The sequence below is a fragment of the Mirounga angustirostris genome, unplaced genomic scaffold, assembly GCF_029215605.1.
Source record: "Mirounga angustirostris isolate CCGP_5_RB_7025 unplaced genomic scaffold, mMirAng1.0.hap1 SCAF_7, whole genome shotgun sequence".
NCBI lineage: Eukaryota > Metazoa > Chordata > Mammalia > Carnivora > Phocidae > Mirounga > Mirounga angustirostris.
In genome coordinates, this window is record NW_026991715.1 from 54,996,403 (window position 1) to 55,018,226 (window position 21,824).

Consider the following 21,824-nt stretch of genomic DNA (forward strand, 5'->3'; position numbering starts at 1 on the left):
GTCATGTTTTGTTTACAAAACACTGGAAATGTTTCCCAGTCCCATTTCCCTATCCACTATCCTAAGTTTCGTTTCTCTCCCTTTCCCTTGCTTCTCTCTGTATTTTTTGTGAGTGTCTCTACATAATAAGTTGAATTTTGCTTATTTTGTAACATGGGGGTATACTATCTGTGTTTTTCTGTGCCTGCCTTTTTCTCTTAAAATTGTTTCTAAGATTTATACCTGTTGATATATATAGCTCTAGTTTGTTCTTTTCACTCCTAGGCTGTATAATATTCCATAGTGTGAATATACCACATTTTGCTTATCCCTCCTCTCTTGATGGACGTGTTGTTTGTTTTCAATTTTTCCTATTAATGAACAATGCTGCTATAATGATGAGTTCCAACAACAGCTAAGACTGATAGAGCATTTTCTATAAGCCCAGCATTTTACATAAATTAACTTATTGAACCCCTACAACCTTGTGATAATTAAATAATTCTCCCGTCCTACAGATGAGGAAAATGAAGCACAGAGCAATAAGCTACTTGTCTGTGGTCACACGCCCATGTCAGTGGCGGAGCTGAGATTTGACCAGGTTCATGGCATCCACTGTGGGCACGTATTGTCTGCTGTGAGCATTCTTGGACATGTATCTTCTGGTAAAAACGCACAAGAATTTTTCTAGTTAAAATACCTAACGATGAAATTGCTGGGTCATTGACGTGCTCATATTCAACTTAGTAGATATTACTGGACTGTCTTCCAAAGTGTTTGTACCAACTGACATTTGCAGTAAATGAGAGCATTTTGGATTCTTTCGGTTACGAGGAACATATCACTTACATTTCTTCAAGGAAAGGGGGTGTCTTGTATGTAAATACTAGGATGGGAACTGAGACTATTCTAGGTGTCTCACTCTTAGGACCCGCTCTGTCTCTTCTGGGTTTCTCCCTTCTAAATGCTTCCTTCTGAGAGTTGCCGGCAGGTCCATCGGATTCCACTTCCGTGAAAACCACAATACGATTTTTTTTTTTTAAGATTTATTTATTTATCTGAGAGAGAGAATGAGATAGAGAGAGAGAGCATGAGAGGGGGGAGGGTCAGAGGGAGAAGCAGACTTCCCGCTGAGCAGGGAGCCCGATGTGGGACTCGATCCCAGGACTCCAGGATCATGACCTGAGCGGAAGGCAGTCGCTCAACCGACTGAGCCACCCAGGCGCCCCCCACAATACGATTTTACCACAATAAAAAATGGCTTAAAAATTTTTAAGTGGGTATTTTAAACACATGCATTGATATAATCAGACTTGAAACTACCTTATTTGAGTCGGGCCCAGACAGAGGTTGCCAGGCACGCTGAAGACTGGCTAAGCATGATTGTATAGTTGCCCACAACTGCCACACTGCCGTGGGTTGACCCCAGAAGGGCTTCAAAGGTCTACTAGGGGTCAATAAATTACAGCCATTGGGCCAAGTCTGGAAACAGCTCTTTTTTATATGGTCCCACAAGCTGAGAAGGTTTTTAAATTTTTATAGGGATATTTTAAAAGAAAAAACCAAGAATATTGAACAAGCCTAATGTAAACCACAAAGCCTAAAATATTTATTGTCTGGCTCTTTACAGAAAAAGTCTCCACCTGTGGTCTATACAGTGCTGCCTCTTTCACAGAGTTTGTGATAAGGCAGGTTTTCTAAGGCTTTTCTTGAGACACACATGTTCTGTATAAAAAGCTTACAAATATGAAAAGTTCATGGTTGGCTTTTCAAATCATGGCAGTTAGGATAGTACCTACAAATGGTACTCAGCAATTAGGGCAGTGGAATAACCCTTCACAAAAACAGTCTTATTATAAATTGAGGTGTTACAGGTGGGTTAAGGGAACTAGAAGTTTCTTTATATGTTATTCTCTCTACTTCTGTTTTTGAAATATTTTAATAGAATTTCAAAATAAGATCAAGATTCTTAAAAAAAAAAACCTCTCTGGCATCGGTTTCAAGTCTGATTATATAAATCTATGTATGTAAAACTACCCACATTTTCAAAAGTTTTAACCATTTTTTATTGTGGTCGACATCTGTTATTTTCTGTTTACTGTTTTATATATGTATTATATATTATAGGCATCCTAATGGATATGAAGTGGTTTTGATTTGCATTTCCTTAATAATGAGCGATGTTGAGCATCTTTTCATGTGCTCACTGGCCAGTTGTACTTTTTCTTTTTTTTTTTAAAGGTTTTATTTATTTATTTGAGAGAGAGAGAGAGCATAGAAGGGGGAGGGGTAGAAGGAGAAGGAGAAGCAGACTCCCCACTGAGCAGGGAGCCCAACATAGGGCTCCATCCCAGGACCCTGGGATCATGACCTGAGCCAAAGGCAGATGCTTAACCAACTGAGCCACCCAGGTGCCCTGTACTTCTTCTTTAGATAAATATCTTTTGCTCACTTTTAAATTGGCTTTTCTTGTTGTTGAGTTGAAGGAGTTCTTTATATATTCTGGATATTAATCCCTTCCCAGATATATGATTTGTAAATATGCCACTTAATATTTTTATTGCTCCTTTATGAGAAATTATTTGCAACAACATTTATATATATTTTTTAAATTTTGGAATCAATTCATAAAGTCAACATAGCTTCTAAAATTTGAAAATAGTCTCACACTAGCTAACACATTAAGAAAGGGTCAAAATACTCAATGCATAATTTTGACATCAATAGGACCATTTCACCATTTTTTCAGTCTTGGACCTAGTTACCTGAGACAGTTAAATGACAGGAAGACAAAAAGTAGTACACACTGATAGTAGTCCTCCAGTATCCTACTTCTCAGAAACAGGATCCCAATTTTTAACTGATCTCATGGCCACCTAGGACAAAGGCTTCATTTCCAATCCTTCCTTTGACTAGTTGTGTCCATGTGACCAAGTGCGGATGAATGGGAAGGTATTTACAACTTCTGAAAAGTTTCCTTAAATACCAGCAGAGTGCACTTTTCCCTTTTCCTCTTTCCTGCTGACTGGACTGAGGATGTGAAAGCTGGAGCTGGAGCAGCCACCTTAAACTAGGAGTTGAAACCTGTATATTGAGGATGATAGAGCAGCAAAGTAAAAGAGGTTTGGTCTCTGATGACTGAACTACCATGCAGCCCAGGACTGCTTATGTTTACATGAGAGAGAAATAAATTTCTAACTTGTTTCAGCCAGTATTATTTTGGGTTTCTCTCACTCATAGTCAAATCTAATTCTAATGTAGACATCCAGAAGATTACTGATGGCTAAACAATGTGGTTAGTCTCAAAATGATTCTACACTTATTAAATAAAAACATAATAATCTATAAATAGAGGATGATGAATGTCTCATGTATTTACCAGAAGATATTTTTTTGAAATGAAATCTCATGCTATTTAGCACCTCTTTTCTCAGAGATGCGTAATGCAGGTGGCCAAAGCTTGCTTGCTTGTTAGTCTGTTGGATACCTGATGGATTTTGAAACACTACTTAAAATACAAAAATAGTAAGAGATTCAAATAAGATAGGAAAGAGAATTTCCAACTAAGGCAACGTGACCAACATACCAATTATGTGGTAATTTGAAGCTAGTGATATACAGTATCCTAAAAGATGTCTTACCCCACCAAGAAAGAATAGTGCCAATTTTATGCTACAAATTATCCAAATAATAAAATTCTAGCAAACGTAGATTATCTTTCTAGGTTATCCTTAGATATCCTTATCATTAGATAAACTTATTTCTGAGTTTAGAACCTTGTCTTGGAATTGAATAATATAATCTCATATAAACATATGCTGTCACTCTATTTAAAGTCTTGCTGGGCACACTGCTAGCTTGTTCCTGTATGAACTAACTATGTTGGAAATTACTGGAGAATAGAAAAGTACCATTAAGTATAATACCTTGCATATGGCACTTACAGTTCATTTATATGTTCACAGAAGCACCTCCTTCGCAATAGATGCTGAGAAAACAAAGACAAGGTCCATGCCTTTAAAAGCTTAGAATTGTACAGAACAACAAACTGGAACTAAAATAAATTATTGAGAACAGCTGACAGCATTAAATCCAGGCTGTGAGCTAGGCATTATTCTAAGTACTCCATCTATGTCAACTCAATACAAAAAGCCCAAGACAACCACATGAGGCACCATTAACATTTTACAGTCAGGAAAACTGAGGCATTAAATAGGCAAAGAAACTTGCCAGAGGTCACATAGCTAGTAATAAATGTGATTAAACCCACTTACTCTGGCTCTAGAACCTGTAACTTAAAGCACACTGCATGCTACATCTCACATGGAGAAAGACAGGTGGAAGACCAATGTGGCCCATGGGAGGGGCATCTAACCCAGAACAGAAAGAGGTCTTACAGGACACAACACCCGCCCTCAGTCTTGAAGTATGAGTAGGAAATGCACATAAGGCAGAGGGATAATATTTACAAAAGCATAGGGCATTCAACAGCATAAATTTAAGATAATTGCAAGTTGAATGGCTGCCAACAAGCACAGGACGAGGGATGGTGGAAATGAGGTCAGAGAGGCAGGCAAAACTCTGTGGGCTGTCTTATAATTTGAATTGGATCCCAGAACCTGTGAGGAGATCCATGAAGGGACTTTAGGCAGGAGAAAGGTTATCCCAGCAGCAGAGATGAGGATAAATTAAAACAGGGGAAGACAAGTTAGCGTATTGATTGGAGCGATCCCTGAAAGACGTGATGAGGGCTTGACCCGAGTCAGTGGCAGTGGAAATAAGAAGGAGCAGGTGGATATGGAAGGTATCTAGGAGGCAGAATTCCCAGAAGATATGTGGGATTCCTGCCACGACACCCCCCCGCCCCAGGAGACTTGAAAAAGCCAAGACACGAAGCTCAGTTAATTTCACACTTACACATAAAATGTCTAGACAATGAGCAAGAGCCTGCTGTAAATGGTGCCATACGTGGGGCATCACAAGGATGCTCAAAGTGCAGAGGATCTGGCAAAAGTCAGAACAACCTTGGGATGGATGTTTAGCACTTGTTTAAAGCTGAGCTAGAAGAGGACAGTTTAAATTTTTAATACTTGCAACCAGTTTTTATCACAACCTTGTGCTATGCCAAACATCATGTGTTGACAGATTTGCTTAGCTCTGACGGCTGATTTGGGGGAAGACATTTGGCAGGATAGGGAGAACACAGCAGACTATGTAAATCACGGGGCGGAAGTAGCAGCCTATAAATACAAGGTGGAAGGTTAGTCAGTTATCTTCAAGATGCAGAGTGCTGAAAAAGAAAACCGCTGCTTGTCCTTGTGTGTTCTTGGGGGAGAGTTACTCTGAGGCAAAGAGGACCTGTTCTCATGAAAGACTCCATGCTGGTCAGAGGGACTGGCTGTGCAGCAACACCGTGGGATGCAAGAGGTGGACTCGGGGCCATTCCTCCCTCCCTTGCCCTGGGACCGGAATTCCAAAGTGGAGGCTGCAGAGGGGGCCTCCAAGAAGCTGGTGGGGAAGACGGAGAACAAAGCAGGGTCCTGTGAAGCTTATTCCCAAGGGGCTGGCTTGTGGGCGCGTGTCAAGCCGGGCCTCCTTGGGAGAATCACAGACATTTCTGTGGGGAACTTTGCCAGAAGGGTGAGTCCCAGGAACTTTGAGTTATTGGGTTTTAGCTAGAGAGAACTTAAGGTTTTACCCCACATTTATAAGTCCTTCCAGTGGACCTCTCTCTTTTTTTTTTGGTCTTCATCTTGTGGTTTCTACAGCAGAGAAGGCAGAAAAATCACTTGACATCAAATTAATCTTTGCAGACGGGTGCCTGGGTGGTTCAGTAGGTAAAGCATCTGCCTTCGGCTCAGGTCGTGATCCCGTGGTCCTGGGATCAAGTCCCACATGTCCAATTCCCTGCTCAGCGAAGAGTCTGCTTCTCCCTCTCCTCTGCCCCTCCCCCAGCTTGTGCACACTCTCTCTCTCTGTCAAACTGAATAAATAAAATTTTTAAAAAATTGATCTTTGCCGAGTTGCATGCTGATCCCCAATCAAGTCAGTCTTTTAGAATATTATTATTAAAGCAAGTCTGACATATTTTCATTGGGCTACTCCAGTTTTCAAGAAAAATAAACAACTACTACCTAATGTGGCAGTCAGTCTCCAGAATGGCTCCTTACTGGTTCTCTTCTGGAGTGCATGCTCTGGGTAGTCCCCTCCCACGGTATATTAGGGTTGGTCTGGGTCACCAATAGAATACAGTACAAGTGACAGTGTGTGACTTTCAAGGCTGCCCCATTTAAAAAAAAAACAAACAATGCCACTTCCGTGTTTTCTCTTGGATTACTCACTCTGGGGAAACCAACCACCCTGTCATGATGACATCAAAGCAGCCCCATGGAAAGATGCAAGTGGTGAGGAACTCAGGTCTCCTGCCAACAGCCAGCATTGACTTGCCAGCAGTCTGAACGAGCCACCTTGGAAGTGAATCTTCCAGCTCCAGTCAAGCCTTCTGAGGACGGCAACCCTGGCCAACATCTTAACTGAAAACTTCCAAGAGGCTCTGAGGCCCAACCACTCAACTGAGCTGCTCCTGAATTCCTGGCCTTCAAAGATGTTATGAAATAAAAATTAGCGGTATTGTTTCAAGTTTGGGATAATTTGTTAAGTGGCAATATTTAACTCATATACTTAATTTATATCCACAAGAACAAGACAGCTCACTAATGTAATCCCCCCAAAACAAAGAGATTGCCCCATAACAGTTTTTATCTTCTACCTTTAGTCAACTAAAGCAAATTTCTGGCACTTTTCCCAAATTCAGTCACGTTTTTGTCCTCACTTAGAGATAATAATGTTAAGAAATATTAAAGCCTAAGTCCAAAACACCCATTATGGTACCATGTAGGCAGCTAGCTGGGCTGCAGAGTCTGCTAAATTAATTTCAAAAAAGCAGGCAAAAAATTAGTCTAGACAGTATCTATGGGTAAACAACATCATTACATTCAATTATCTGACTGGAGAGAGAAGGCAAAGATAAAATTCTGACAGTAATTTGATTTTAGGAAAAGGGAACTATGAGAGAATGCTATTATTAAAGAAAAACTGAATGCTATATTTTCCAAAGCAAAATGCCTACAGCAACATGAACACATTCAGAATCTGTTATTGAAATCCCAAGGAAAATACTGGCCTCTACATAAGGTGAGGAGCTTGAATAGATTTCAGAGGACTAAGAGCAATGTTGTAAGCAAGTTCAAGCAAAAAACCCAAGATGTTTCAATTGGCACAAAAAATAATAATAATAACCAGAACTAGAGACAACTACCCAAGTTTGGGAGCATCTCAAAGATGAAACTGTATGTTGTCATCGTGCATAGCTTTGTACTGTGGTTCATGCTTTGTGTATCTGTCTCTTGGCTTAAACTGTAAGCTCCTAAAAGGTAGGGACTCGGCATCTATCTCAAGTCACTGCCCGTAGTTAGTATGTTAGTCTGAGTTCCCTAGGAAAGATGATTCTGCAGCAAGACTGTCTTGGCAGGGGCAGTCCCAGGGCAGCAAGAGTGAAAAGAAAGACAAGTTAGAGGAGGATGGGAAGAAGCAGCACGATAATGCACTAAACGTGCTGGCTACTCTTCTACAACAAGCAATTGCTTGACTGGTGTTGCAATTTGACCATGCAGGGTATGCGTGGACAGATTAAATGGAAAAACCATGGCTCACAACAGTCTATGGTAGGGGGGAAAATAATGGAGAAGAAATGTATTTGCTAGCTCCATACTGACTTCTACTTTTCACTAATCAAACTTTGTTCCATGAGGAGTTTATTTCCCTAAACACCCAGCTTGTGGCCCCTTCAGCAACCCCTAGGGAAACTACAAATTTGGAAAGGTAAGAGGGACAGAGATCCTGGGCATTCATCTCGGGTAAAAGAAATGCAAGGACCCACAGAGAGTCCTTCACCACAATGGCTATGGCGAGATAGACAACCCTGAGGCATTAAGGGTCAGGTGAGCTGGAAAAATGCATTTGGTATAGCCAATGTTGGTCGACATTAGTGGATAAAACCTTCTTGTAGGAATAGCAGTAAAAATCACAAGAATACTAATATTTCTTATTCTCTGAGTACCAGGTACTATCTTAGAGTCTCCATATATATTATTTTCTGTAATTCTCTCAACAGCCCTGCAAGGCAATACTATTATTTTCCCATTTTACAGATAAGAAAACTGAGGCTCAGAGATATTAACTAATTGGGCCAAAATTACACAGCTAGTAAGTGCACCCTTAGTTCTGGACACAGATTTCTTTCCACTGACCCAAACTCCCTTGTATTGGCAAAGTACATTAAAGCTAACAAAAACATGTTTATTTTTACACATGCATTAGTTCTTTTCATCTTGATCACAACTTACTTTATAGATAAGGAAATTGAGGCTTAAGAAGTTTAGGGGCCCCTGGGTGGCTCGGTCGTTAAGCGTCTGCCTTCAGCTCAGGTCATGATCCCAGGGTCCTGGGATCGAGCCCCACATCGGGCTCCCTGCTCCATGGGAAGCCTGCTTCTCCCTCTCCCACTCCCCCTGCTTGTGTTCCCTCTCTCACTGTGTCTCTCTCTGTCAAATAAATAAATAAAATCTTTAAAAAAAAAAAAAGCTTAGGTATATTTTCCAAGTTCATACAGCTATTAACAGTCAGAGCTAGGAGTCAAATCTTAGCTGGAGTTTTTGTGGGGTTTTTTTGTTTTTTTTTTTTCAATCTCTGCTTCTCACTGGAAACTATCAAATGCTTGGTTGAAATCACAGCTGCCTGTGTTCAACTCAGTGTTTGCTAACCTATCATCATAGACACACTATCTAAAAATTAGTTTCCACAAATCCTATTAAAGAAAAAAATCACTTAGAGCAATTGTTTTCACAAGTTCCTACCCTCTGAATTAATGAGAAACCTCTATGTTCATTGATGTAAGTGTAATTTTATGCTGGGGCCTGATGAGGATTTCAGAGAAGAGAGAAATGAGAATGGAGGAAATTATAAGACCCATACAGAGACACTGAAAATAGAAGCATAGCAATAAGGATCCTCAAAGCAGCTGACATCTTAAGAGGAAGCCTAAAAGATTATTGAAGGAGGGACGATAGGACTAAAAAGCTGAAGATAAACAGCAACAAAACGCCACGCCATGGAAGTACTTTAATACACTGAGAGAAATACAGAGAAAGTTTTCTTGAAAAGTTTCTGTTACTTTCTTCAAATATTTATTAGAATTGGGCTTGACTGCATAAAAACAGAAAGGTCCACACTGACAGTGGAAATAAGATAAAAGTTTTCATCTCTTTCATGTAGTGACCAGATGTTGGCCATTCAAGGCTAGTATGGAGTCTACACAGTGTTAGAGACCCAGTATCTTTCCTAGTAGCCGCTTTGTGATTCATGGGTTCCATGTGCAAAGTCACCTCATGGCCTAAGCTTGCTGCTGGAGATCCAACCTTTATATTCACACTTCAGGCTACAGGAAGAAAGAAGAGGAAAAGAAGGGTCTACTCCCTCCCTTTTAATGAGATTTTCTAGAAATAACTCACAACACTTCCACTTAGGTATCATTGAGCAGAATTTCATCACAGGATCACATGGACACCTAGTTGCAAAGAAGACTCTTTCAGCTAAGTATATTGTCTCCATCTAAATGCAGGGTTATGTTATTGAGGAGGAGAGAGAATGGCTATCGAGGTGTGCAGCTACCAGATTCTGCCACAAATGGGTAAGGGATTAATAAAAATAATAAAACTCATTCAACCTACCGACCTACCTCCTCAAAGACATCCACAACAGGATATCCCAATGCTGTACATAAATTGGCACCATAGTACCATTTCCTGTTTATAAGATTTTTTTTTTTAAGATTTATTTATTTATTTATTTGAGACAGAGAGAATGAGAGAGAGCGAGCACATGAGAGGGGGGAGGGTCAGAGGCAGAAGCAGGCGGGACTCGATCCAGGGACTCCAGGATCATGACCTGAGCCGAAGGCAGTCGCTTAACCAACTGAGCCACCCAGGCGCCCTGTTTATAAGATTTTTAAAGTGAAATCAATTTAGATACTTTTGTAGCAAGGATAATGGGAATGGATTGATTATTAAGCCAAAAGTGAGAAAACTTGAGTTTTGTATTATACTGAAATCAATCCTCTAACCTGGCAGTTGGCTTTTGTCCTCAGGCTGTGGTGGCTGGCAGCTTACGACAAGAAATTCTCTTACATTCCATGGCATCTGTATTCTCATGTTGTTGCACTGCAGATCACTTAAATTGAACTTGCAGCAGCCCTCTTTTCTGCTTAACTGTATTCATATTTCAGGCAACCACAGCTCACATTTCAAGGAAAAACTCTATCAAAAATGATATTTAACCCCTTTACATTCAAAATACTGCACAGAAGTTAAATGCTCACCTCGTTCTAAAAGGGTAGAGAAATAAGCAAAGTAAAAGGAATTGTGGAAAAAATAAGGTGTCTGATGCATTCCTGTGCAAAACTAAGTGTTCTTTCAAATGTGTTTTTATTTCCAATGATGGTAATAATAGCTAACATTTATTGAGTGGGTATTATGTGCCAAGAGCAGAAGGGAGCACATACTGTATTCATTCAGAAAGAGTCTCAAGTGTGTTTTCTCAAACTCTTGCTCCTCAGACTCTATCATCCATTCATCCTTCCATAAACATTTGCCAAACATTTATTATGTAGCTAACACTGCTAAAAGATAGGGAGACAGAGATTTAAAAAACAGGTACTAGCCTAAGGAAATTTGCATTTTTTTTTTAATGAACAAAGGGAGAAATAAAAGGAGTACATTTTAATCCCTGCCTGCATGGATTCTTGGGTGGGCCATCGGGGTTTGCATCCTGACTCTCTGAACACTTAGCTGTGGGACTTGAGGCAAATCACATAACTTCTCCAAGTTTCAGGTTCCCCATCTGAAAAATGGGAATACCAAAGTACTGAACGAGATAAGCCATTTAAGCCTTTAACTCACTGTTTGGCACAACGAAGCACTCAATAAATGTTAGTTATTTTAATTTATTTGTATATTAGCATGCAGGGTGCTAAAGGAACACTAAAAAAGGTGCTGAACCCAGACACCAAGCTGACAGGGCCTGAAGAAGATACCCGAGTTGAGTGTTTAAGACTGTACAACTCAGATATTCTCCTAAATTCTCTAGTTCTCAGGGGTCAACCTTCTCTTCTATGCCCAAATAACCCTGACACACATGCCTATAAAAGTAGAAAGTCTCATCTTTCACTGGGTTACCCCTCAAGGAGAACAGTGAAAACTTGGGGAATGAAGACATGTTTCACAGATCCTCGGCCTCCCCCAGCCAGATGCTCTCTCTAGATGATTGGTCCACTTTGTGCAGAGGATCTCTGCTCACACTCTCCACCTGACCCCTCCGGGCTGTTTCTGCTTTCCCAGGTTCACTCCTTCCTCAAGCCTGGGCCGAGCCGCCTCCATTGATGCTTCCAGGCACAGCTCAGAAGAAGCAGTCCCTTTAAACAAGGCTTTGCTGAAAGAGTAGGGAGAACAGAACTACGCAGAGAAGGTAGCCCACAACCAGGGCTACAGGTTGCTCTGAGAGCCACAGCCCAAACACAAATTGACTATCCCTGCCCAGCCCCCACAGGTTTTTTCCTGGCAGGGGTCAGAGCCAGCTGCACCCCATCCACAGGAATCTTCGGGCACCTTCATATTCCGGCATCCAAACTCAACCCCCTTTTTGCCACCAGGGAAGTTGGAAAGCCTCTCTCCCCAGGCTGAGGCCATTCTCTTTGCCACCTCAGGATGGCAGGTGTATGGGCATCCATTTCCTTCAGGGTGCTGCAGCCCCCCACTCAAAGTCATAGCTGGCACAAATAGACAGATCCCCAAACGTTGCTCCCAAATCAAGGTTGTCCATCTAAACTCCTGGATAGGAAACCAGTAGTCCAGTCTATCTGGTGCTGCTTCAGGCTGACCTGTATCCACATCACAATCTTCCCCTAAGGCAAAAGGAGGTCCAGGCCTGCATGACTTTGGCGGTTCCTGGTCTTGTATGGACACTGCTTGGACAAAAATACACCTGACTCTGCCAACACATCGTTTCCAGGCAAAAAGGACAGTCTAAATCCAGATTTAGGAAAATTTGTTTTCATTAACTTGCTAATATACTACATTTACATTATTAAACAGAACACAATAGGTTACTCTGAAGGTTTTGCATTTGGGGTTATTATTCCTACTTTCTAGGCCTCCCTAAGAAAAGTGAATAGGTGTTTGCCTTATAGATACATTACTAAAAGGATTCATTCGAGTGGTCCGTTCTCAAACAAAGGGAAGTCTCACCCCGAAGACAAATGTTTACCTGTCAAATGTCTCATTTCCTCAGAGCTCTGCTCTCAACCAGATTTTGTGTTAGGTATACTTTGCTTTTCCGTTAAGTGTATGCTTCAGTCATTTGGAATGGAAATAGCCCACAGCACTTCACAAGCAATAGAGAAACTTTCTTGTTAAAAGGCATTTTAGTATTCTACTGCTATTGAACACAATTAATACCTCTTGGCCAGAAACTCTTTCAGGGATATTTGACATATAAGGTAAAATCCCTCTCTAGAAACCAAGGAGAAGCACTTTTTAAAAGCCAAGAATCATTTGGCATTTGAACATGTACCCAAAAAGATTTTTACTAATATTACTCAAGCAATCATTTAAAAATTAGTGACTCTTACAATCCTAGAGTCATGGAGCTAGAGTGTATTATGCTAAGCAAAACAAATCAGTCAGAGAAAGACAAATAGCAAATGATTTCACTCATATGTGGAATTTAAGAAACAAAACAGATGAACATAGGGGAAGAGAAAAAAAGAGAGGGAGAGAGGCAAACCATAAGAGACTCTTCACAATAGAGAACAAACAAGGTTGATGGAGGGAGGTGGGCAGGGGATGGGCTAGATGGGTGATGGAGATGAAGGAGGGCACTTGTGATGAGCACTGAGTGTTGTAAGTGATGAATCGTTAAATTCTACTCCTGAAACCAATATTACACTATAGGTTAACCAACTAGAATTTAAATAAAAACTAGAAATAAGTAAACAAACTATCTTCCATCACGTGTTCCCTGACATCTCTCCTCTGCTTTACATGGGCAAGTTTAGACAAGTTTAGACTTTCCCACCAAGATGTCAAATTTTTTTCTTTCCTCTCTGCAATAGGGAATTTTAAAAAATATTTTTGTTACTATTAAGTGTTATTATTTAACTGAAATTTTAAAAATAGTGTTTTGCCAGGTATTTCAACGGATTGTTGGAAAAATCATTTGAGGCAATAGGGTAATGAATGCATAGAATAATTTTTAGCAAAGTGTAGACTATGTATAAATTATTATCATTATTGCTTTGTTAAGGTCAGAGGAGGGTAGATAAGCCTTAATTGTACAAATGGCGTTTAATACATGGCCTGGAGAGCTGGAAGGAAGAGGAGCTAACTTATATTGAGACCAACTTTGTAATCACTTAGTCTTTCTTAATCCTCACAACCAATCTATGAATTAAATATTTCCATTTTACTAGAAAGGAAACTGAGGATAAGAGGGATTAAGTGACTTGTCCTATGGCCACATAATTAATAAGAGCCTGAATGGGACTTAAACTCAAAAGGGAGGGCTCACAAAGTGTTAGCAGAAGAGTAGCAAGAATGGGACTGTCTAAACTGCATCTTACTGTTGCCTGGGCCAGCCTCACCTGGTTCCCCTTGCAAGTGAGGAATGTGATGGCCCTCCTCCAGCCCTTCCTGCTCAGCCTCAGCCCCTAAGATTACCCAGCCAGGCTGGACCCTGGCCAGTCAACAGTGAGAAGAGGACCAGCACATGGAGCTGGTGTATGGCGTGTCTGGTGGACCTGCTCTTCAGCCTTGAGTTTCCATAGACTCACAAAGCTATAGCTCTCTCCTGCTTCTACCATATTGTCCAGGTTGTAAAACTGGGCTTCCTCCAGGCTGTCCAACCTTCGCATTTCCCTGCTGAGGTTAGAGACTTATCCTGAGTTTCAGTACACTAAATTCTCACAGGTCATGGAACTTGTCCCTTGGATTCTAAGACAAGCAGATGGGCCATCTTAAATCCATGCATGGCCCCTTCTCTGATTTTGAATATTGCCACTAACCAGAAACTCCTGTTATGCCACCCTATCCATTAGATGATCTCTTTGGGCAAGGATTCCTGGCTACATCAGTTCTGCATTCTTTGCTTTGGCTTTCCAGATGTTGCATGTTGGCTAACAGCTAACGCCTTTGGGTCCAGACCAACCCTGCCCTTCCTTCCCTCTCTTCCCAAGCTCATGAAGTCCCCGTGTGCCTCATGGCTAGGCCAGCTGAGTTAGGGCAGAATGAGAACCTATAAGGCTTGCCATAAATGAAAAATGCCCACGGGGCGCCTGGGTGGCTCAGTCGTTAAGCGTCTGCCTTCGGCTCAGGTCATGATCCCGGGGTCCTGGGATCGAGCCCCGCATCGGGCTCCCTGCTCAGCGGGGAGTCTGCTTCTCCCTCTCCCACTCCCCTCTGCTTGTGTTCCCTCTCTCACTGTGTCTCTCTCTGTCAAATAAATAAAATCTTTTAAAAAAAAAAAAAAGAAAGAAAAATGCCCACGCTGAAAACAGGCACCCTGCTGCAAACCCCCAAGAAGGTCACGATTTATCAAGACAGAGCTTGACTGGAGAGTCAGAGATTAAGAACAGAAGTTTGAGAAGACGTAGTTATGAGGAGCTGGTGCCACTTACTAGCTCTGTGATTAGCCGGTGTCATTAAGTCACTGTGCCTCGCTTTGCTCGTCTGTGACATAAGAGCAAGCGTACCTGCGTCACTGGGTCTTCATGAGAACTAACTGAGATGTTTGTCAAGGACCAGCAACAGAAACCTGGTAATAGTAGACACTTAGTAAGTGCCATATAGTGATTCCAAAATGTGCGCTCATGTTCACATCTCAACACTCTGAAATTGTGTATTGTGTCACAGTTTAAGCAACAGATTTTTTTTTCTTCTTTTCTAATGGACGTAAAATAGTGGTAGATCTTAGAACCAGTGGCATCTTAAGTTCGATGAAATGCAGGACAGATGGTCCCCAACTTACAGTTTTTTGACTTCATAATGGTGTGAGAGCAACATGCATTCAGGAGAAGCTGTACTTCGAATTCTGAATTCCAATCTTTTCCCCAGCTGGTAACATGCAGTAGCTACTCTCTCATGACCCTGGGCGGCGACAGCTCCATCAGCCACGCAGGCACAAGGGCGAACAACCCATGCCTGACAGGCACTCGGCTTCTCACTTTCCGTACAGCATTCAATAAGTTACGTGAGTTCATCAATAATTATAAAATAGGCTCAGGGCCCCCGGGTGGCTCAGTTGAGCGCCAGACTCTTGGTTTCCTCTCAGGTCATGAGCTCATGGGTCGTGGGATGGAACCGTGTGTGGGGACTCTGCGCTCAGCAGGGAGTCTGCTTGGGATTCTCTCTCTCCGTCTCCATCTGCCCCTCGCCCCGCTCTCACATACCTGCTCTCTCTCTCTCGAATGAATGAATGAATGAATGAATGAATGAATGAATGAATGAATGAATGAATAAAGCTTTAAAATAATAATAAATAAACACAGACAGACATACCTAAAATAGGCTTGGTGTTAGATGATTTGTCTGACTATAGGCTAATGTAAGTGTTCCCAGCATGTTTACAGCAGGCCAGGTTAAGCTATGATGTTCCAAAGGTTAGGTGTACTTTCAGCTTAGGATATTTTCAACTTACATTGGGTTTATCAGGATGCAACCCCTACCCAAGTCAAGGAAGATCTGTAATACCTTTCTCTTACCACAGTATCCAAGACCATACTTTACTCCCTCCGAAACGTGACAAGCCACACAGCAAAACTAAAAGCAGCATTGTGATGGATGGTGCCTTCTAACCATGGAGGACAATTGAGAACAGTTCTTCCCCATTTCACCTGATAATTCCACACATAGGGCTGTGAAAACAGCACTGAGATTTTTGTAAAATAACAAGGATCTTTAAAGAGGGCTCTTCATTTTTGCATTTTCCACAGATAGGCCGTGTTTTTCCAAAAAAAAATTAATTGTTAACTTTAGGTAATGCAACTCTATGGAAATATGAGTTGCATGAGGAAATATGTTCTCCTTGTTTAAAAATGTTGCACTGAGACCATGCTGGTTGGTTCTGTGAAATCATCAAACATTTCTAAACAGATTGAATTGTTTTGGTCCAAGTCCTGGTTTTAAAACTGATTCATATGAGGACAGCCATGAGTGAATGAGCCCCACAAACACACCTACTCTCTCATTGGTCACTGGTCCCTTTCTTCCTGGATGCCCTTTTTCCTTGCCTCTCCATCTGCTGAATTCTTACCCAAGAGCCAATTAATGAAACAAGAAACCATAGAACCTTAGAGCTAGACTGAAGCATTCCCAGATATCTCCAACTCAAAACTAACTGTTCTTTCCTGGGTTTCTATAAACCTTCAGCCTTATTTCCATTCCAGGAAATCTGGACACAGATTTCTGCCACAATTATATTTTTAGGAAGTCTGTGTCTCTTTTCGCTTCTCTTCATTGGCTTTGAAAGTCCTGAAGGGCAGGGCCATATCTTTTGCTCATCTGCATCCCCACAGTACCATCTAAAGTATCTTAAATATATTCGTTGTTCTATTTTAGCTGAAATGTATTGAATTGAAATGGACTCCTGTACAGTGCTTTTCACCAAATACAATGGACTTTTGTGACTACTGCTATGATTTGAATAACATCAGAGAACCCACGTAATCACAAGCAAATATGTATCCTGATTAAGAAATTGTACCCTCTCTGAAATTGGTTGGTCTTGCCTGCAAGACTATTCCCAGAAAACCCTAGATCCTCCATAAATATTGAATGAAAGAACATCTACTCTGCCTTGCTTCATACTATTATCCTATTTTTTCCGAATATTCTTCCAGGTAGTTATAACATCTTCCTTTGCCTACTCAAGCAAGACACAGCCGACTCTCGGGGCACCTGGGTGGTTCAGTAGGTTAAGCGTTGCCTTCAGCTCAGATCATGATCCCAGGGTCCTGGGATTGAGCCCCGCATCGGGATCTCTGCTCAGTGGGGAGACTGCTTCTCCCTCCCTTACTTTCTCTCTCTCTGACAAATAAATAAATCAAATCTCAAAAAGAAAAGAAAAAAAGAAACTGCCGCCTTTCTTTAATCTCCACATCATGACCACTGTTGCTATGACTCTCAGAGCCTGACACCTGTCCGCAGTCCTCCTCTTCCCTTCCCACCCCCCCACCCCCGCTGGTTCTACAGCTTCAGGTTTTCACAGCTACTTACAAATTTTGCTAATGACCCTGACCAAGCTACATATAGATAGATAGATGATAGATAGATTGATATAAAGAAAAAGATATATATCTTTTAAAATATTATAATTACTAGAAAAAGATAGAATGATAAACCCAAAACTACAATTTTTTAAAACTTATGTATAGGAAAGGGAGGAAATAGACTATAGAGACAGAGGCAATAGTTACACTACTCAAAATATATTTTATTTTGTATATTGGAATTTGAGGCCATGTAAATATTTTATGTAATTATAAGACAAAGTTAAATTTAGGGGTGCCTGGGTGGCTCAGTCGGTTAAGCGTCTGACTCTTGATTTCACCTCAGGCCATGATCTCAGGGTCCTGGCATTGAGCCCCATGTCGGGCTCTGCGCCTAGCAGAGACTCTGCTTGAGATTCTCTCTCTCTCCCTCTTCCCCTCCCCCAACTCTTGCATGTATGTGCACTCTCTCTTTTTCTCTCTCTAAAATAAATAAATCTTTTAAAAATTTTAAAATTCCACAAAACAAAGACAAAAATCAAAAAATTAATTAAAAAGTATTTCAAGTGATTTCACAACAAATAATTTGATTGGACAATCCTCGTAGGATAAAATGACCTATACAAACAACTGTAAAATTGTTTTCAGTAAATATATTGTTGGCATAGTGTTGGTACTGTTATTGTGCTGGGTATGTTTGGTATGATACTGTTATCGTGTTGGGGCAAAACAAATGAGTAATGATGCTGGTCTTGGGGAAGTAACCAATTGTGGCATGGAAGAAAAGAGATGAAGGTGATGTAAGATTGATAATGTTAAATAAGAATTCTGTAATCCTGAGTTTGAATTGGTAGTATCAGTATGAATTCATCATGTATTTTATCTTAAAAATTTTTTTCCTAGCTCTGTCCACTGAAAAAGGCCAGAAACCTGATTGTAGTTCTGAAATAACATTTTTACATAAAAACGCAGAGCTTCTTGCAGAAAATAGTTGATTCCAGGTCTGGGGCAGAAAATGCGCCAGATGAAGCCAGACTATCACATTGTACCACAAGCAAGGAAGCTATAAAAGAGTAATAGGGTCCTGTCAAAAGGACTCAGAGCCAACTTGAAGATGCTCCCAGTGGCCAAAGATGGGACAATTTGAGCACCAGTAAGGATGAAAACACATCAAATAAATTTAAATCCAGGAATCCATAATGATACTTAAAAAAAAAAACAACACCCTCACTGGTCACATTTGAAGGATGCTGGCTAAACAATTTATTTTTTGAAAACTGACAAATACAGGGAAAGAATCAAGCATAGGTTTTGTCTATTTTATGCATATCATACCTCAGACTACAACAATCGTCTTTTATAGAGGGAAGTTTCTCCTTATAGAAATAGTCCAGGTAATAAGTGAAGAATGATATAATTTAAATATAACCATTTCATAAACCCTCATGAAATAATGGGTCTGGAAAAAGATTACTAATGGCTGTTAACATCACACAAAAAAGAGACGTTACTGTCCAGATGGAAGTACCCAAGACCACTTACGAAGTAGCCACACACAAAATAATCACACATAAATCTCTTAAGCCTCAAGGTTTAAATACCAAGTTATAGGAATAGGAGGAATAGCAGACCATGTTAACACCTAGGGATGCAAGTAGCAACCTCCAGACCATGGGTCATTCTACAGGACAAAAGGACCCAATTTCTCCGACAAATCAATTGCAAAGGAAAAAAGGGGAGGCGGGGCAATTATCCATTAAAAGAGACTTCAGAGGCGTACCAGCTAGTAAGCAGTGTGGGGACCTTGTTTGGATGGAGACTCAAAGAAATTCTAAAAAAAAAAAAAAATTGAGAGAGAAATTGAAATAACTATTTTATAATGTTAAGAATTGTTGCTAAATTTCTAGGTAGAAGAATGGTACCTAATCTTTTAAAGACACATATTGAAACATTTGCAGATAAAGTGATTTAATGTCTGGGATTTGTTTCAGAAGAATCTAGGACTGAGGAAAGTGGGTGGAGGTACAGATAAAACTCAGTAATGAAATTATTGAAGCTGAGTAATGTGTACATAAGGAGAGGTTCATTGTACTATTCTCTCCACTTTCATATAGATTTGAAATTCTCCATAACAAAAAAAAATTTGTAACGTACCACTGTAAAAAGTACTACAACTTATTGCACACCGAAGGTGAATGAATCCTGCAGAATCTTCAAGAAGTACTAGAGATAGCGTGCATGCCTATAAGTAAAGTCCTGTCTCTTCAAGGTGGTCAGATATTTCGAGACGAAGGACACCATAGCCTGAAGGAAGTACACATTTAGGTCCACATAAACTCATTCCACTCTACTTTTTATCCAAAAATGCACCTTTGGATAGATTTGATTCCAAACACACCAAATTTTTGTGTATCATCCCTTCCAGAAGATTATCAGTCATCTCTGATACCAACTATGTCATTGGAACATCTTGGAAACAATCGTGGGTACCCTGGCACTGTTAACGTTTTTCCTGGGCATCTGTAGCCCTGTCTGGGCCCCTTGATTTTAAACTTACTGGTGCATGGGGCGCCTGGTTGGCTCAGTCATTAAGCGTCTGCCTTTGGCTCAGGTCATGATCCCAGGGTCCTGGGATCGAGCCCCGCATCAGGCTCCCTGCTCTGCAGGAAGCCTGCTTCTCCCTCTACCACTCCCCCTGCTTGTGTTCCCTTTCTTGCTGTGTCTCTCTCTGTCAAATAAATTTAAAAAAAAAAATAAAAAAAAATAAACTTACTGGTGCAAGCATGAGCTACCCAGGTCCCTCACATTTGAGGCTACAGACATTCCTTACATAATCTTATAAAGAAGATAAACATCCCTGGATCGTTTTCTCCAGTATTTTGCTCATTTTTTCAAGGCCGTAGGCACACAAAATTATTCTATTGACCTGACCAAGTCTGCTTGGCCGATACAGAAGCCCAAACTGGCAGAAGTGATGGGGACAGGACAGAAGCAGGGGGACAGCCCCTGTAACGGCAGCCAGGGGAGAAAGGAGGGGCGCTCCAGGCGGCCACCGTGGGGACCCTGGGTGGGAGTCCGGCTTGCCCATCAGTCCCTGGAACCTGGCTGTGGCGTCTGCACAAATATTAACTCTGGCCAGAGGATGGGCAGGAAGTGCGGGAACCCAGGCAGTAAACTTTGTCAGTAAATTATTACAAAATAAAAGTTTACACATTGACACTGCAAGAAAACATGTCAAGGAGTCCTTATAATCCTTTGAAGAGTTTAGAATCTCAGTTTTAAAAACTGCTTCAACATTGCAAAACACTTATGCACAGACTGAGAAACAGAAAAGAAATGTAAAGACTCAGAAATAGAAAAGAAATTTAAGGACATTTGACCGTAAAGCATACTGCATTCATCTTCCCAATTACTAATGAGAAATAATAATTTTAAAATCCCTTTTTCCTTGTAGCTGAGGATGGATTGATAGAATGCATAAACCAGAGTTTTGAATTCTATACAAATCATGAAGCCACATTTGATTTCTTGTACAACCTCCACAAGTTACAGGAAATGTCAGAGGAAACATTAAAATACCATTGCATAAATTTACATGTAAAATTAAATTTTAACTTACACAAAACAGATTTGTATGAAGAATGAAATATTTTAGAAAAATTGTTCCATGAGAATTATCAGCTCTACATGTATTAAAATTTTTATTTCAAAATAATTTATCAGAAATGTATCTGAAATGTTGTCACAGCCTATAAAATACTCTCAACAGCTTCAATAATAATTGCCTCAGCAGAAAGATCCTTGTCAGAATTGAAAATGATCAGAAATTATTTGCAATCTTTCATGTTTCAAGAACAACTAATGTGTCTTTCAGCTGTATCAACTAAAAATAAAATTGCTAAAGTTTTGTTTATTTTTATTATATTAAATATATATAAATATATATAATTATAATTAATTATAAATAATATAATTTTATTTAATGATCTAGTACATAAATTTGCAGAAAAGCAAGCCACGGGATAGTGATTAATCAAGATATCACATTAATAAAGTATTCTTTATTATATTATATAAAATTCTGAGACCAAAATTTTTTTTTTTTAAAGACTTGGAGTTTCATTTCTTTTCTTTTTTTTTTTTTTAAGATTTTATTTATTTATTTGACAGAGAGAGACACAGCGAGAGAGGGAACACAAGCAGGGGGAGTGGGAGAGGGAGAAGCAGGCTCCCCGCAGAGCGGGGAGCCCGATGTGGGACTCAATCCCAGGACCCTGGGATCATGACCTGAGCCGAAGGCAGTCGCTCAACCGACTGAGCCACCCAGGCGCCCGAGACCAAAAATATTTTTTACACTTTGTAAGTTATATTGTTACTCATAAATCACTATTACCTCTGTTGTATTTTATAAGGAAAATATTTTTCTCTCTTTTTTGTTGTTATAAGCAAAATATTTTTGAAGGAAAAGCTT